The following is a 19,750-nucleotide window of genomic DNA, read 5'->3' as shown; positions in this document are numbered from 1 at the left end:
ATAAACAGAAAGGAATAGCACATCCACTCAAAGACCCCAACCGAAGGCCACAAACATCAAAGACCAAAGGTAAATAAATCCACAAAGATGTTGAGAAACCAGCACAAAAACACTGAAAATTCCAAAAACCAGAAGACCTCTTCTCCTCCAAAGGTTCACAACTGCTTGCCAGCAAGGGAACAAAACTGGATGGAGAATGAGCTGGATTAATTGACAGAAGTAGGCTTCAGAAAGTGAGTAATAACAAACTCCTCCGAGCTAAAAGAGCATATTCCAAACCAATGGAATGAAGCTAAGAACCTTGAAAAACGGTTAGATGAGTTGCTAACTAAAATAACCAGTGTAGAGAAGAACATAAATGACCTGATGGAGCAGAAAAACAGCAGGAGAACTTTGTGAGGAATATACAAGTATCAATAGCTGAATTGATCAAGCAGAAGAAAAGATATCAGTAATTGAAGACCAACTTAATGAAATAAAGTGTAAAGACAAGGTTAGAGGGGTTCTGGTTCCAAGATGACCAAATAGAAACAGCTCAAGCTTACGGCTCCCAGCATGAGCGAAGCAGAAGATGGGTGATTTGTGCATTTTCAACTGAGGTACCGGGTTCATCTCACTGGGGCTTGTTGGACAGTGGGTGCTGCCCATGGAGTGTGAGCTGAAGCAGGGAGGGGCATTGCCTCACCCGGGAAGCACAAGAGGTCGGGGAATTCCCTTTCCTAGCCAAGGGAAGCCATGACAGATGCTACCTGGAAAATCGGGTTGCTCCCACCCCAATACTGCACATTTCCAACGGTCCTAGCAAATGGCACACCAGGAGATTATATTCTGCGCATGACTCAGAGGGTCCCACACCCACAGAGACTCACTCACTGCTAGCACAGCAGTCTGAGATCAAACTGCAAGGCTGCAGCAAGGCTAGGGGAGGGGTGTCTGCCATTGCTGAGGCTTGAGTTGGTAAACAAACTGGCCAGGAAGCTTGAACTGGGTGGAGCCCACCACAACTCCACGAGGCCTGTCTGCCTCTGTAGACTCCACCTCTGGGGGCAGGGCATAGTTTAGAGAAAAAAGAGTAAAAGGAAACAAACAAAGCCTCCAAGAAATATGGGACTATGTGAAAAGACAAAATCTACATCTCATTGGTGTACCTGAAAGTGACGGGGAGAATGGAACCAAGCAGGAAAACCCTCCTCAGGATATTATCCAGGAGAACTTCCCCAACATAACAAGGCAGGCCAACATTCAAACTCAGGAAATACAGAGAATGCCACAAAGATATTCCTCAAGAAGAGCAACTCCAAGAAACATAATTGTCAGATTCACCAAAGTTGAAATGAAGAAAAATATTAAGGGCAGCCAGAGAGAAAGGTCAGGTTATCCACAAAGGTAAGCCCATAAGACTAACAGTGGATCTCTCTGCAGAAACTCTACAAGCCAGAAGAGAGTGGGGGCCAATATTCAACATTCTTAAAGAAAATAATTTTCAACCCAGAATTTCATATCCAGCCAAACTAAGCTTCATAAGTGAAGGAGAAATAAAATCCTTTACAGAAAAACAGATGCTGAGAGATTTTATCAACACCAGGCCTGCCTTACAAGAGCTCCTGAAGGCAGCACTAAACATGGAAAGGAAAAACCGGTACCAGCCACTGCAAAAACATGCCAAATTTTAAAGACCATTGATGCTAGGAAGAAAAGGCATCAACTAATGAGCAAAATAACCAGATAACATCATAATGACAGGATCAAATTCACACATAACAATATTAACCTTAAATGTAAATGGGCTAAATGCTCCAATTAAAAGATACAGACTGGCAAATTGGATAAATAGTCAAGACCCATTAGTGTGCTGTATTCAGGAGACCCGTCTCACATGCAAAGACATACATAGGCTCAAAATAAAGGGATGGAGGAAGACCTAACAAGCAAATGGAAAACAAAAACAAAAACAAAAAGCAGGGGTTGCAATCCTAGTATCTAATAAAACAGACTTGAAACCAACAAAGATCAAAAGAGACAAAGAAGGCCATTACATAATGGTAAAGGGATGAATTTAACAAGAAGAACTAACTATTCGAAATATATATGCATCCAATACAGGAGGACCTAGATTCATAAAGCAAGTCCTTAGAGACCTACAAAGAGACTTAGACTCCCACACAATAATAATGGAGACTTTAACACCCCACTGTCAACATTAGACAGATCAATGAGACAGAAAGTTAACAAGGATATCCAGGAATTGAACTCAGCTCTGCACCAAGCAGACCTAATAGACATCTACAGAACTCTCCACCCCATATCAACAGAATATATATTCTTCTTAGCACCACATTTCACTTATTCCAAAATTGACCACATAGTTGGAAGTAAAGCACTCCTCAGCAAATGTAAAAGAACAGAAATTATAACAAACTCGCCCTCAGACCACACTGCAATCAAACTAGAACTCAGATTAAGAAATTCACTCAAAACCACTCAACTACATGGAAACTGAACAACCTGCTCCTGAATGACTACTACATATGTAACGAAATGAAGGCAGAAATAAAGATGTTCTTTGAAACGAATGAGAACAAAGACACAACATACCAGAATCTCTGGGACACATTTAAAGCAGTGTGTAGAGGGAAATTTGTAGCACTAAATGCCCACAAGAGAAAGCAGGAAAGATCCAAAATTGACACCCTAACATTACAATTAAAAGAACTAGAGAAGCAAGAGCAAACACCTTCAAAAAATAGGAGAAGGCAAGAAATAACTAAGATCAGAGCAGAACTGAAGGAAATAGAGACACAAAAAACCCTTCAAAAAATCCATGAATCCAGGAGCTGGTTTTTTGAGATCAACAAAATTGATAGACCACTAGCAAGAGTAACAAAGAAGAAAAGAGAGAAGAATCAAATAGACACAATAAAGAATGATACAGGGGATATCACCAGCAATGCCACAGAAATACAAACTACCATCAGAAATACTATAAACACCTCTAGGCAAATAAACTAGAAAATCTAGAAGAAATGTATACATTCTTGGACACATAGGCCCTCCCAAGACTAAACCAGGAACAAGTTGAATCCCTGAATAGACCAATAACAGACTCTGAAATTGAGGCAATAACTAATAGCCTACCAACAAAAAAGTGCAGGACCAGATGGACTAACAGCCAAACTCTACCTGAGGTACAAAAAGGAAATGGTACCATTCCTTCTGAAACAATTCCAATCAATAGAAAAAGAGGGAATCCTCCCTAACTCAGTTTATGAGGCCGGCATCATCCTGATACCAAAGCCTGACAGAGACACAACAAAAAAAATAGAATTTTAGACCAATATCCCTGATGAACATCGATGCAAAAATCCTCAATAAAATACTGGCAAACCAAATCCAGCAGCATATCAAAAAGCTTATCCACCAAGATCAAGTTGGCTTCATGCCTGGGATACAAGGCTGGTTCAACATATGCAAATTAATAAACATAATCCATCACATAAACAGAACCAAAGACAAAAACCACACGATTATCTCAGTAGATGCAGAAAAGGCCTTCAACAAAATTCAGTAGCCCTTCATGCTAAAAACTCGCAATAAACTAGGTATTGATGGAATGTATCTCAAAATAATAAGAGCTATTTCTGACAAACACATGGCCAATATCATACTGAATGGGCAAAAATTGAAAGCATTCCCTTTGAAAACTGGCACAAGACAGGGATGTCCTCTCTCAACACTCCTTTTCAACATAGATTTGGAATTTCTGGCCAGGGAAATCAGGCAAGATAAAGAAAAAAAGAGTATTCAATTAGGAAAAGAGGAAGTCAAATTGCCCCTGTTTGCATATTTAGAAAACCCCATCATCTCAACCCAAAATCTCCTTAAGCTGATAAACAACTTCAGCAAAGTCTCAGGATACATAATCAATGTGCGAAAATCACAAGCATTCTTTTACACCAATAACAGACAAACAGAGAGCCAAATCATGTGTAAACGCCCATTTCCAATTGCTACAAAGAGAATAAAATACCTAGGAATCCAACTTACAAGGGATGTGAAGGATCTGTTCACAGAGAACTACAAACCCTGCTCAATGAAACAAAAGAGGACACAAACAAGTGGAAGAACATTCCATGCTCATGGATTGGAAGAATCAAAATGTATAGATTCAGTGCCATCCCCATCCAGCTACCAATGACTTTTTTCATAGAATTGGAAAAAACTACTTTAAAGTTCATATGGAACCAAAAAAGAGCCCTCATTGCCATGACAATCCTAAGCCAAAAGAACAAAGTTGGAGGCATCACGCTACCTGATTTCAAACTATACTACAAGGCTACAGTAACCAAAACAGCATGGTACTAGTACCAAAACAGAGATATAGACCAATGGTACAGAACAGAGCACTCAGAAATAATACCACACATCTACAACCATCTGATCTTTGACAAACCTGACAAAAACAAGAAATGTGGAATTGATTCCCTATTTAATAAATGGTGCTAGGAAAACTGGCTAACCATATGTAGAAAACTGAAACTGGATCCCTTCGTTACACCTTATACAAAAATTAATTCAAGATGGATGAAAGACTTACATGTTAGACCTAAAACCATAAAAACCCTAGAAGAAAACCTAGGCAATACCATTCAGGACATAGGCATGGGCAAGGACTTCATGACTAAAACACCAAAAGCAATGGCAACAAAAGACAAAATTGACAAATGGGATCTAATTAAACTAAAGAGCTTCTGCACAGCAAAAGAAACTACCATCAGAGTGAACAGGCAACCTACAGAATGGGAGAAAATTTTTGCAATCTACTCATCTGACAAAGGGCTAATATCCAGAATCTACAAAGAACTCAAATTTACAAGAAAAAAACAAACAACCCTATCAAAAAGTAGGTGAAGGATATGAACAGAGACTTTTCAGAAGAAGACATTTATGCAGCCAACAAACATGAAAAAATGCTCATTATCACTGGTCATCACAGAAATGCAAATCAAAACCACAATGAGATACCATCTCACACCAGTTTGAATGGCGATCATTAAGAAGTCAGGAAACAACAGGTGCTGGAGAAGATGTGGAGAAATAGGAATGCTTTTACACTGTTGGTGGGACTGTAAACTAGTTCAACCATTGTGGAAGACAGTGTGGCAATTCCTTAAGGATCTAGAACTATAAATACCATTTGACTCAGCTGTCCAATTACTGGGTATATACCCAAAGGATTATAAATCATGCTACTATAAAGACACATGCACATATATGTTTATTGCAACACTATTCACAATAGCAAAGACTTGGAACCAACTCAAATGTCCATCAATGATAGACTGGATTAAGAAAATGTGGCACGTATACACCATGCAATACTATGCAGCCATAAAAAGGATGAGTTCATGTCCTTTGTAGGGACATGGATGAAACTGGAAACCACCATTCTGAGCAAAGCATCACAAGGAGAGAAGAACAAACACCGCATGTTCTCACTCATGGGTGGGAATTGAACAATGAGAACACTTGGACACAGGGTGGGGAACATCACACACCGGGTCCTGTGGTGGGGTGGTTGTATGGGGGAGAGATAGCATTAGGAGAAATATCTAATGTAAATGACGAGTTAATGAATGCAGTAAACCAGCACAGCACATGTATACCTATTTAACAAACGTGCACATTGTGCACATGTACCCTAGAACTTAAAGTATAATAAAAAAAAATGAAAAAAGGAAGAAAAAAAGGAAAAAAAAAGAACAAGCCCTCTATTCTAATTTCAGTCCATTTCATTGATATTCTCTTGCCAGAAGTAATGAAAATAATTCATTTTGAGAGTGTTTTCCTAGTAGGAAATAGACTACTTTTTAAATTTGTTTGCATTTCTATCTGTAGCACCTCACATAATGATTGAGACCATAGACAAAAAAATAAAAATAAAAAAAGGAGAAGTTGCAATCCTAATCTCTGATAAAAGAGACTTTAAACCAGCAAAGATCAAAAGAGACAAGTGCTTTACATAATGGTAAAGGGAAAAATGCAGCAAGAAGAGCTAACTATCCTAAATATATATGCACTCAATACAGGAGCACCCAGATTCATAAAGCAAGTCCTTAGAGACCTACGAAGAGACTTAGACTCCCACATGTTAATAATGGGAGACTTTAATACCCAACCGTCAATATTAGACAGATCAACGAGACAGAACGTTAACAAGGATATCCAGGACCTGAACTCAGATCTGCAACAAACAGACCCAATAGACATCTACGGAAATGTCCACCCCAAATCAACAGAACATACATTCTTCTCAGCACCACATCACACTCATTCTAAAACTGACCACGTAATTGGAAGTAAAGCACTCCTCAGCAAATGTAAAAGAATGGAAATCAGAACAAACTGTCTCTCAGAACACAGTGCAATCAAATTAGAACTCAGAATTAAGACGCTCACTCAAAACTGCACAACTACATGGAAACTGAACAACCTGCTCCTGAATGACTACTGGGTAAATAACAAAATGAAGGCAGAAATAAAGGTGTTTTTTGAAACCAATGAGAATGAAGACACAATGTACCAGAATCTCTTGGATACATTTAAAGCCGTGTGTGGAGTGAAATTGATAGCACTAAATGTCCACAAGAGAAAGCAGGAAAGATCTAAAATTGACACCCTAACATCACAATTAAAAGAACAAGAGAAGCAACAGCAAACAAATTCAAAAGGTAGGAGAAAACCAGAAATAACTAAGATCAGAGCAGAACTGAAGGAGATACAGACACAAAAAAACCCTTCAAAAAATCAATGAATCCGGGAGCTGGTTTTTTTTTAAAAGATCAGCAAAATATATAGAATGCTAGCCAGACTAATAACGAAGAAAAGAGAGAAGGATGAAATAGACACAATAAAAAATGATACAGGGGATATCACCACTCATCCCACAGAAATACAAACTACCATCAGAGAATACTATAAACACCTTTATGCAAATAAACTAGAAATCTTAGAAGAAATGGATAAATTCCTGGACACATACACCCTTCAAAGGCTAAACCAGAAGAAGTTGAATCCCTGAATAGACCAATAACAAGTTCCGAAAATGAGGTAGTAATTAATAGCCTACCAAGCAAAAAAAGTCCAGGACCAGTTGGATTCACAGCCAAAGTCTACCAGAGGTACCAAGAGGAGCTGGTACCATTTCTTCTGAAACTATTCCAAACAATAGAAAAATAGGGGATCCTCCCTAACTCATTTTATGAGGCCAGCATCATTCTGATGTCAAAACCTGGCCGAGACACAACAGAAAAGGAAAATTTCAGGCCAATATCCCTGATACAGATCGATGAGAAAATCCTCAATAAAATACTGGCAAACCAAATCCAGCAGCACATCAAAAAGCTTATGCATCATGATCAAGTCGGCTTCTACCCAGGGATGTAAGGCTCGTTCAACATATGCTAATCAATAAACGTAATCCATCACATAAACAGAACCAATGACAAAAACTACACGATTATTTCAATAGATGCAGAAAAAGTTTCAACAAAATTCAACACCCCTTCATGCTAAAAACTCTCAATAATCTAGGTATCGATGGAATGTATCTCAAAATAGTAAGAGCTATATATGACAAACCCACAGCCAATATCATACTAAATGGGCAAAAACTGGAAGGATTCCATTTGAAAACTGGCACAAGACAGGGATGCCCTCTCTCACCACTCCTATTCAACATAGTATTGGAAGTTCTGGCCAGGGCAATCAGGCAAGAGAAAGAAATAAAGGGTATTCAAATAGGAAGGGAGGAAGTCAAATTGTCCCTGTTTGCAGATGACATGATTGTATATTTAGAAAACCCTATTGTCTCAGCCCAAATCTCCTGATGCTGATAAGCAACTCCAGCAAATCTCAGGATACAAAATCAATATTAAAAAATCACAAGCATTCCTATACACCAATAACAGGCAAACAGAGAGCCATATCATGAGTGAACTCCCATTCACAATTGCTACAAAGAGTATAAAATACCTAGGAATACAACTTACAAGAGATGTGAAGGACCTCTTCAAGGAGAACTACAAACCACTGCTCAAGGAAATAAGAGAGGACACAAACAAATGGAAAAGCATTCCTGCACATGAATAGGAAGAGTCAATATCATGAAAATGGCCATACTGCCCAAAGTAATGTATAGATTCTATACTATCCCCATCAAGCTACCACTAACTTTCTTCACAGAATTGGATTAAACTACTTTAAAGTTCATATGGAACCAAAAAAGAGCTTACATAGCCAAGACAATCCTAAGCAAAAAGAACAAAGCTGGAGGCATCATGCTACCTGACTTCAAATTATACTATAAGGCTACAGTAACCAAAATAGCATGGTACTGGTACCAAAACAGATATATAGACCAGTGGAACAAAAGAGGGGCCTCAGAAACAATACCACACATCTATAAACATCTGATCTTTGACAAATCAGACAAAAACAAGCAATGTGGAAAGGATTGCCTATTTAATAAATGGTGTTGGGAAAACTGGCTAGCCATATGCAGAAAACTGAAACTGGATCCCTACTTACACCTTATGCAAAAATCACCTCAAGATAGATTAAGGACTTAAATGTTAAGACCTAAAAACCATAAAAATCCTAGAAGAAAACCTGGGCAATACCATTCAGGATAGGCATGGGCCAATACTTTATGTCTAAAACACCAAAAGCAATGGCAACCGAAGCCAAGATTGACAAATGGGATCTAATTAAACTAAAGAGATTCTGCACAGTAAAAGAAACTATCATCAGAGTGAATAGGCAACCTACAGAATGGAAGAAAAATTGCAATCTATCCATCTGGCAAAGGGCTAATATCCAGAATCTACAAAGAACCTATACAAATTTACAAGAAGAAAACAACCCCATCAAAAAGTGGGCAAAGGATAGGAACAGATACTTCTCAAAAGAAGATATTTATGTGGCCAACAAACATATGAAATAAAGCTCATCATCACTGGTTATTAGAGAATTGCAAATCAAAACCACAATGAGATAGCATCTCATGCCAGTTAGAATGGCTATCATTAAAAAGTCAGGAAACAACAGATGCTGGCGAGAATGTGGAGAAATAGGAATGCTTTTACACTGTTGGTGGGAGTGTAAATTAGTTCAATTATTCTGGAAGGCAGTGTGGCCATTCCTCAAGGATCTAGAACTAGAAATACATTTTGACCCAGCAATCCCATTACTGGTATAAACCCAAACAATTATAAATCATTCTACTATAAAGACACATGCACACGTATGTTTATTGCAGCACTATTCACAATAGCAAAGACTTGGAACCAATTCAAATGCCCATCAGTGATATACTGGATAAAGAAAATGTGGCACATATACACCATGGAATACTATTCATCCATATAAAAGATGAGTTCATTTCCTTTGCAGGGACATGGATGGAGCTGTAAACCATCATTCTCAGCAAATGATTTCAAGAACAGAAAACCAAACACCACAGGTTTTCACTCATAAGCGGAAGTTGAACAAGGAGAACAAATGGACTCGGGGAGGGAAATATCACACAACAGGGCCTGCTGCGGGGTGGGGGGATAGGGGAGGGATAGCATTAGGATAAATATCTAATGTAGCTGACTGGTTGATGGGTGCAGCAAACCACCATAGCACATGTATACCTGTGTAAAAAAACTGCACATTCTGCAGATTTATCCCAGAACTTAAATTATGATACAAAATAAATAAATAAGTAAATAAATAAAATTTTTATAGAAATTTGCATTGCTCATATTACCAATGTAGTGTACCAGCATCTTTCCTAGAGTAGAATCAACCCATGAATACTCTGACATACTATGTTCCCATCTCAACTGACTCATTTAGAGCAAAGAAAAAGTTAACATGCAAGTGTGTACTTGATCTCACCATCAAAAATATTAATTATAGTATGTTATAATAGCATTAAATAGTAAGCTCATCCAATGACTTACATATTTGCATGGAAGATTTCAATTTCAATAGGAAAATGGAAAGAAATCTCAGAAATGGGAGAGATATTTATCATAAAAACAATTTAAACGACAAGAGCAACAAATTCACTGTACAAAGAAAGGCAGCACGACATTCCAGCTTCTTCTGTTCTCTGGGTTGCTAGTCTACTCAAGACAGATGGAGGCTAGTAGCCACACAAGTTTCCAGTGTGGTCTGTTGAGTACAAGGGCACTCATTTACCTCAGTTCCCCTACCATAAAGAATTCAGCAATCATTTGTGGTAATGGGGCCAAGCATACTGTTGGCTTGACCACAGACTCTTCTAATATCCCTTGCCCCTTCACTCTTGGCTCAACCAGTCCTTGTTCTTGGCCACATCAGAAGTTTTGGTCTGGCTGCTCACACTCAGTATATTTTCCTTGAAAAAGGAGAGAAAAATCAAATAAAGATATGGTCAAACCAAGATTATGCTAGTCATGGTGTCCTAGATCAATAATATATATACAACGAAAGGAATATTTGAACCTTGATGTAATTTTAAATTAGAACTTGATAAAAAAAAAGACATGGAAAAATAAGAATCCTAATGATTAAATGTGAATTATCTTTAGCTCACTTGACTTTGCAATGCTTCCCTGGATAAGAACAATTCTTCCCTGTCTTTTGCTCTGGAGACCTCACTCCACTGGGAAGGAAATCTGCAATTCCATGCTTATAAATTAAACACTTGTTACTTATCTAGCCCAAAACAATGCTCCCACAGGCTAAAGAATTACACAACCCCTGAGCACATTTCTTTTACCTAGGTTCCCCTTCCATCTGGCAAACTTCCTATTTAAGACACGGCCAAAATGTTCCACTTTTTCCTTCTCATCCTGAGGCAGCTGATTCGTACATGCCTCTGTTAACACTCACATCAGATTGTCCTGTGGCTTCTAGTTTATATGTCTCTTTCTCTCATTATATAATTAGTGTCTCAAAGTCAGGGACTGTATCTTAGTAATCCATGTAACCCTGTTGCTTGGACATATATATAATTACTCAATAACTACGGTTGAATGAATGAATGAATGAATGAAGAAATCAGTAAATGGTTATGTCTCTATGTCAATGTTCTAATGGGTTTCTTGGGGAAAGAGTGAGAAAGAGACGTTGTACAACTTAGTATAGCATCTAGCAACTGAGTGAAATATAGACTGGATTTAGGTCAGGCACTGGAAAAATCAAGCTAAGTCCTAACAATTGCAAATATTTTTCCAACCATCGAGAGAGTAAAAGAGACACTCAGATGGGTTATCTATTCTTATTGCTCATCTATAAAGCATGCATGAATGTAGAAGGGGAAAACCCTGAGTACCACAAGTTGAGTGGTGTTGCAAATGAATGACGTGTACGTTCTGTAAACACTAACCCACTACTGATAATGTTACTTGACACACTAATGCAGTGCCCCACATGAATTTCTCCTTCTATGCTAAGTTTTCAATCAGAAAATAGGCATATGACAAGAAGAGGAAAATATGAGTTAATAGAGTATTCTCTATCTCCCCACATGGCTTGGATCATTCTCTGCACACAGGAGGATCTCATGGAATATTGATTCATCCTCTGGGTACTTTCCTGCCTTCCAGGCCTAAACTGCATAAAATGCTCATTGTCCCTTTTTACCCAATGCAAGATGTGTCTCCCCTTTGCTACCTGTCAACAAAAGAATCTCACTCATGGAAGGGTATTTCCAATATGGAGGAAGCAGCTAAAGTTCTACACCTGAATGGATGGGCTCAGGTTTGAAGAAAAAAAAAAAAAAAGCCTATAAGCAAAGAGGTTAAAACTTAATTCAGTTTCTCAGTCTTGGAGATGGGGCCCAATCAGAACCCTCTCCTACACAACAGAGACTCATCTGAGAATACTAAAAGAGATCTTAGAAGTTTTATCAGACTCTCTACTCAGAAGCACAAATCTTCCAGATTTCAGAACACTCCTCCCAAATTAACCTTCGTATTCACACAAAATACAAGGGCCCATTAGCACCAATGTTCTGAGGCCTGATGAGATCCTATTTTCATTAGAAATTCTAGCACAAGCGTAATTAGAGAAGTGTGGCATAATTTTATTAAAAATTTTAAAAACATCATCTTTATTGCATTTCTAATATATATTCAACTTTAGAGAATGTGTATTTCCTAAGCTTAAGAAATATTCTCACAAAATATCTGTTTTCTAAGCCTAAAAAATATTTATAGCAATAAGTTCAAGAGATCTATTGTACACATTGACTATGGTTAATAATAATATATTGTATTCTAGCCAGGCATGGTGTCTCACACCTGTAATCTCAGCCCTTTGGGAGACAGAGGCAAGTGGATTGCCTGAGGCCAGAAGTTTGAGACCAGTCTAGCCAACCATCTCTACTAATAATGCAAAAATCGTCCAGGCATGGTGTTGAGCACCTTTAGTCCCAGCTACTCGGGAGGCTGAAGTGGGAGAATCACTTGAACCTGGGTGGCAGAGGTTGCAGCGAGCTGAGATCATGCCACTGCACTCCAGCCTGGGTGACAGAACAAGATTCTGTCTCAAAAAATATATATTAGTTTTACTTAATAACTTTTTATATATTTTGAGAATACTATATATATACACACACATATAGTATTATACCACAAATCTTTCAGATTTCAGAATACTCCCCCCATACTAACCTTAAGATTCACACAGATTCAGAATACTATATATAATACTCTCAAAAATTTCTGAGAGTAATTTTTAAGTTTTCTCACCAAAAAAATGATAAGCATGTGAAATAATAAAAATGTTCATTAGCTCAATTCAGCCTTTCTGCATGTATATATTTCAATACAACATGTTGTGGATGATAAGTATATATAATTTTTATTTTTCAATTTTTTAAAATAAAGAATATAGAATCAACTCAATGTCTTTTTTTGTAAAAAAAGTTTATCATTTCAGAATAAAAATCTGGAATGAGAATTACTTAAGTATGAAAGCTCTAAAGGAGCAATCATTAAGGCTTAGGTATAAATACACAGGTAGAAAGGGTCATCATCATCATCATCATCATCATTAGGAGTGTATGAAGAATTGATGAGTTATTCTTTGTGGAACAAAGATGGGAATTAATCATATATTTGGAGTATATCTGCATATCAGGCTAGATAATCTGCAAAGCTGAAAATATATTTCTCACATACTTTCAGAAAGGTCTTCCAGGAAGAAGGAGTGATTTATCTGATCAGTAAAACAGAAGAATGAGTCTGCATAAGTGTAGCCCAGGGTTCAGTCCTTGTTCACCTTCAGACTACACAGCCTGTAGAATAAGTGCATATTCTTACTTCTCTCACAGGAAGCTACTGAGCCAGGCTGTGCCCTGCAAGGGGAGGTCCAAGGGATTCCTTCTTCACAACCTATAAGTAGGTGAAAAAGTTCATCCTGTTCTATCAGAAGGACAATTGTGTTCTCAGGCAGCATCTTCTAATCCAGCTTTACTATGACATTGTTGGTATGTTGATCTCCATCTGCCTGCTGTGTCTACTGTTCCATTGGCTCAGAAAAAACACATTGGAAACAGACATGATTATCACTCTCCAAACTCCAACAACCACCAATGTTTAAGAAGATGTGGGGAAAAAATGGTCTACAAAGTAGTGTAATGAAAACGAAGAGAGTAGAGTTTCAAGGAGGGGCTGGTTAGCCAATAGGCACCATTGCAGCAAAAATCACAGATGTTCAGTTTCTGTGCAAGGAAATGTGTACAGTCAGATCAAATTCCATTCTGTGCAAGGGAATGTGTACAGTCAGATCAAATTCCATTCTGTGCAAGGGAATGTGTAGAGTCAGTTTTGGTGTTAGCTAACCAGCATCCAGCTACTAGATTCATCCAGCTAACCAGCATCCAGCTACTAGATTCCAGTCAAGAAAGAGAATGCAAACGTAAGTGCTCTGAGTAAGATGACATAAGGAGTATAAGATAGGTCCTGATTATAATCATGTTGGGGGTGGTCTACAGAACCGACACCTGGCCACTTTTTATTTAGCCAGTCCAAGCAAGTGTGTTCCTGCAATTGCTAACTAACACAAAAACAGTGGTGGACTCAGATCCTCAGCTGTGCTTAGAATAGCAGGGAAAGTGAGGGCTGTTGCTAATGCCACAGTGCACACTGACCAGTGTCACAAGAGGAGATGAGAGTATATAGGAATGTGGCTTTCAAATCAAAATTGTATAGAGGAATCATATGGTTCTGAGTAACTCTTTATGTTGAGAAACAGGGCCCTTCTCTGGTTATAAAACTCATTACTTATCATAGAAATGATTAGGATTGATGGGACCTTCCCATGAGTTCATAAATGGCTAATGTGAAGCTTTGGTGTGTATGTATTTATGTAGGATAAATTTGAAGTAGCCTCACTGATTACAAAAGAATTAAAGCCAAAAAACAAAAGAAACTTTCTCCTTTCCAGCATTCTGGGAAGAGATTACACTAAATTTGCTGCTAAGGAACAGTACTTCCAGAAGGTACAGTTGTGTGGCAGTCAATCAGGAGAGTAGCCACTTACGGAGAAAAAGCTTAAGGGAATACAAAGAAGAGCAAATAGGAGAACAAAGCTGACAGAGGAGACTACATTTTCATCACTGAACAAAGGAAACACAATTTCAAGTATGGTTGAACCAGTGAGTGCTTGAGATTCCAATGTGAGCCAACCCTAGGGTCAAGTTTGATAAAGTCACTGTGGCATCAACCCCATGGCACCTGAGAAAGGGCAAGCAGCAACTAAGTGCTGGATGGATGTGCAGCCTTTGTGTAAGCTCCAAGACCAGTAGACCTAAATCCATTTGCACAATAAATCAAGCGTTGGGCTTTTGTTGGAGGGAAAATGACATAAATCTTTGCCATCTAGATGAATTGAACCTAGAAGCTTCTTAGAAAAAAAATCTCTTAGTTCAGAAATAGAGCAAATGTTTTAAACTTTTGAAGACATCTGAACAAAAGTGGTATTTTGTTAGCAATTCTGATTCTAAATTCCCAATAACAGTAGAAAACAAAACTGACTGTAGTTAGGTACTTGAACCTATAATGCTTATTGTTTGATAGATTGGGCAAAAACTAGGTAGAACAATATCTATAAATCTAAAGTATCTTAATAGTATAAGTGATAATGTTGAATTAAAAGTTATCAGATTCAATATTTTTATCCTGTAAACATTAACCTTCTTTGCTGCCATAGCATATTTATAACTATCAGGTAGTTGGCCAAAAAAATTACCTAACTAAATTCAAAAGAGTAAAAATTACACAGACCTTATTATGTGATCACATTATTAAAAAAATAAATAGAACTAAAAATGAATAAAGCCTAAAGTATATAACAAAGGTTTAAGAAACAAGCTTCCAAACACTTGAAATAAAACTGAAAACAATGCAGTGATTCCAAAGAAAACACTTATAAATCTCACAAAACAATAGGATCTATATGCTGAAAACCATAAAACACTAATGAAAGAAAGATCTTCATCATGGATTAGATGTTTTAGTACATAATACATTAACACATAACAAAGATGTCAGTTCTCCGTTAACTGATCTATAGGTTCAATGCAATTTCTATGAAAAATTTACCTCAATATTTCTATGAAAAGACAAACAAGAATATGCTAAGAATATTGAAAATGAAGAATAAAGTGGGAGAAATCACACTGCCTGATTTCAAGGCCTACTATATACCTACATTAATTAAAACAATTAGCTAAGACAATTAAAAGGTGGAAAACGATAAGAGGTCATAAGAGTGTTAGCCAGCATGCCTCAAGCAGAAGCCATAAAGGGCTTTCATGATTTGGCTTTGCCCCTACTGCCCTCGCTATTAAAAAAAATTATTTTTTTTCTAGGGAGACAATAGTCCCAGAATGAGGGATGTAGAATGGAGACAAAGCCACACTGCAGCAGGCAGCAGAGCTTCCTTGGCTGACCTGCAAACCTGTGAATGAAAAAACAAATGTGTGATGTTGAGCTACAGAGATTTGGGGGATTGTTTGTTATGCAGTATTGCAGTGGGAATCTGGCTAATTTAGAGAGTAGCCAGGGACAAGACCATATAAACTCTGGCCACACAAATGTTGGATTTTATCCTAAATTAGGTCTGAAGCCATTAGAAGGTTGTGAGCAAAGGAATGACATGATACAACTTACATTATAAAAGCATGATTCTGGTACTGGGTGGAGAATAAAGCATGGGATGCCAAAAGTGGGAGCACAGAACACACCTTAAATTTAAATGACTTAAATTGACTAATTTAAGTCAGTCAAAATATGTTAGTACAAATAGATAGTCATGGAGATAGTCAGAAAAGGATAAATTCTGGGAACAGCTTGAAGCATGGAGGCAGCAGAATTTGGTAACAGATTGCGTAGATGGTCAAAGGAAAAAAGTCATCAGCTTAGATGGCCCAGACCACAGGAGAAGCAGGAGTGTGGCAAAATCAACAATTTAGTTTTGGACATTTTATTTCTTCTAGAATAATGTCCAAAAACTATGAAATTTAGTTTTGAAATGAGCATCAGCCAATACCAATAAAAGAAATAATAAAACATTGTTTTAAGAATCACAGTTCTACCAAGCTGAATGAAACCCATGAAAGATCATTATCGACTTTGATATTAGCTAATTTAAAGAAATTTAGAAGAGGCAGGAGGTATTTAAACCCCTCTAAATGTAAAAGTTATTTATAGGGATTTATTTAATTTAGATGACCCTAAATAAGTGCATGTTGTTATCATTACAATAAAAGAAACACATTTCCAGTAAACATCACTTATTTATATAGTTCTAGTCAAAAGAGTTGTGAAGATATATTTGGATTTCATCCTAGACAGAAAGAGGCAGGCACAGCTGTATGCAATTGTGCTTATCAAGAAGGTTCCCACTTTCTCATTCTAGAATGCAGAATTCTAGAACTGCCTTTCTTTAAATAAAACATTTAAAAGAAAATCATGAATGTTAGAAAGGCAATATTTTGTCTAACATTACAAAGCATCTGATATGGTTTGGCTTTGTCCCCATCTAAATCTCATCTTGAACTATAGTTCCCACAACCCCATGTCTCGTGGGAGGGACCCAGTGGAAGGTAATTGAATCATGGGGCAGTTACCCCCATGCTGCTGTTCTGATGATAGTGAGTGAGTTCTCATGAGATCTGACGATTTTATAAGGGGCTTTTCTTCCTTTTGCTCGACACTTCTCTCTCTTGCCACCATATGAAGAAAGATATATTTGCTTTCTCTTTCACCATGATTGTAAGTTCCTGAGGCCTCCCTAGACATGTGGAACTGTGAGTCAATTAAACTTCTTTCCTTTATGAATTACCCAGTCTCAAGAAGCCTTTTTATAGCAGTGTAAAAACAGACTAATACACTGAATTGGTACTAGGAGTGGGGTGCTGCTATAAGGATACCCAAAAACGTGGAAGCGACTTTGGAACTGGGTAATAGGCTGAGTTTGGAATAGTTTGGAGGGCTCATAAAAGACAGGAAAATGTGGGAAACTTTGGAACTTCCTGGAGACTTGTTGAATGGCTTTGACCAAAATGCTGGTAGAGATATGGACAATGATGTCCAGGCTGAGGTGGACTCTCAGAGAAAGATGAGGAACTTCTTGGGAACTGGAATAAGGTGATTTCTTGTTATGTTTTAGCAAAGAGACTGGCAACATTTGACCCTGCCCTAGAGATCTGTGGAACTTTGAACAGATGGAATAAATTTCTAAACAGCAAAACATTTAAGAGGAAGCAGAGCATAAAAGTTTAGAAAATATGTAGCCTGAAAATGCAGTAGAAAAGAAAAACCAATTTTCTGAGTAGACAGTCAAGCCTGCTGCATAAATTTGCATGAGTAATAATGAGACAAATGTTAATCACCAAGACAAGACAATGGAAAAATGTCTCCAGTGCATGTTAGAGACCTTCAGAGCAGCCCCTCTCATCACAGGCCTGGAAGCCAAAAAAGGGAAAATGATTTTGTGGGCTGGGCCCAGTGCCCCCCTTCTCTATGCAGCCTCTGGACATGATGCCCTGCATCCCAGCTGCTCTAGCTCTAGCCATGGCTGAAAGGGGTCAACATACAGCTCAGGCAGTTGCCTTAGAGGATACAAGCCCCAAGTCTTGGCTGCTTCCATGTGGTGTTGGGCCTGTGGGTGCACAGAAGTCAAGAATTGAGGTTTAGGAACCTCCACCTAGATTTCAGAGGGTATATGGAAACACCTGGATACCCAGGCAGAAGTTTGCTGCAGGCGTGGAACTCTCATGGAGAACTTCTGCTAGGGCAGTGGGGAAGGAAAATGTGGGGTTGGAGCCCTCACACAGAGTCCCCACTGGGGCACTGCCTAGTAGAGCTGTGAGAAGAGGGCCACCAACCTCCAGACCCCAGAATGGTAGAACCACTGACAGCTTCCACCATGCATCTGGAAAAACTGTAGGTACTCAATGTCAGCCTGTAAAAGCAGCCAGGATGGGGGCTCTACTCTGCCAAGCCACAGGGCAGAGCTGCCCAAGGCCAAAGAAACCCTCCTGTTCCATCAGCATGATGTGGATATGAGACATGGAGTCAAAAGAGATCATTTTTTAACCTTAAGGTTTAATGACTGCCCTATTGGATTTTGGACTTCCCTTGGTCCTGTAACCCCTTTGTTTGGGCCAATTTCTCCCTTTTAGAATGGGTGTATTTACCCAATGCTGTAATTCCATTGTATCTGGGAAGTAACTAACTTGCTTTTGATTTTAAGGCTCACAGGCAGAAGGGACTTGCCTTGTCTCAGATGAGACTTTGGACTTGAACATTTGGGTTAATGCTCAAATGAGTTAAGATATTGGACGACTATTAGGAAGGCATAATTATGTTTTGAAATGTGAGGACATGAAATTTTTTCAGGGGCCAGGGGTGGAATGATATGGCTTGGTTGTGTTCACACTCAAATCTCATCTTGAATTGTACTTCCCATAATACCCATGTTTCATGGGAGGGACCCAGTGGGGGGTAATTGAATCATGGGGACAGTTAGCCCTATACTGCTATTTTCATGATAGTGAGTAATAGTATAAAAACATCAGATCATGAGATCTGAGATCTGATGGTTTTATAGTGAGTGATAGTACAAAACCATCAGATCATGAGATCTGATCTTAAGATCTGATGGTTTGATAAGGGGCTTCTCCCCCTCTTGCTCAGTACCTCTTCTGTCTCCTCCCATCATGTGAAGAAAGATGTGTTTGTTTCCCCTTCTGCCATGATTGTAAGTTTCCAGAGACCTCCGCGGCCATGTGGAACTGTGAGTCAATTGAACCTCTTTCCAGGAGATTCCCAGGCAAGATGGTCAAATAGGAACAGCTCTGATCTGCAGCTCCCAGTGACACCAATGCAGAAGGCTGGTGATTTCTGCATTTCCAACTCAGATACCTGGTTCATCTCACTGGGACTGGTGAGACAGTGGATGCAGCACAAGGAGGGTGAGCAGAAGCAGGGTAGGGTGTCACCTCATCCAGGAAGCACAAGGGGTCAGAATACTCCCTTCCATAGCTAAGGGAAGCCGTGAGGGGTGGTGCTGTCTGGCCCACATACTAGGCTTGTCCCACGGTCTTCACAACCCGCAGACCAGGAGATTCCCTTGGGTGCCTACACCACCAGGGCCCTGGATTTCAAGTACAAAACTGGGCAGCTGTTGGGGCAGACACTGAGCC

The sequence above is a fragment of the Pan paniscus genome, chromosome 3, assembly GCF_029289425.2.
Source record: "Pan paniscus chromosome 3, NHGRI_mPanPan1-v2.0_pri, whole genome shotgun sequence".
NCBI classification, from domain to species: Eukaryota; Metazoa; Chordata; class Mammalia; order Primates; family Hominidae; genus Pan; species Pan paniscus.
The sequence above is the reverse complement of the archived record's forward strand: the minus strand, read 5'-3'. Positions refer to the sequence as shown.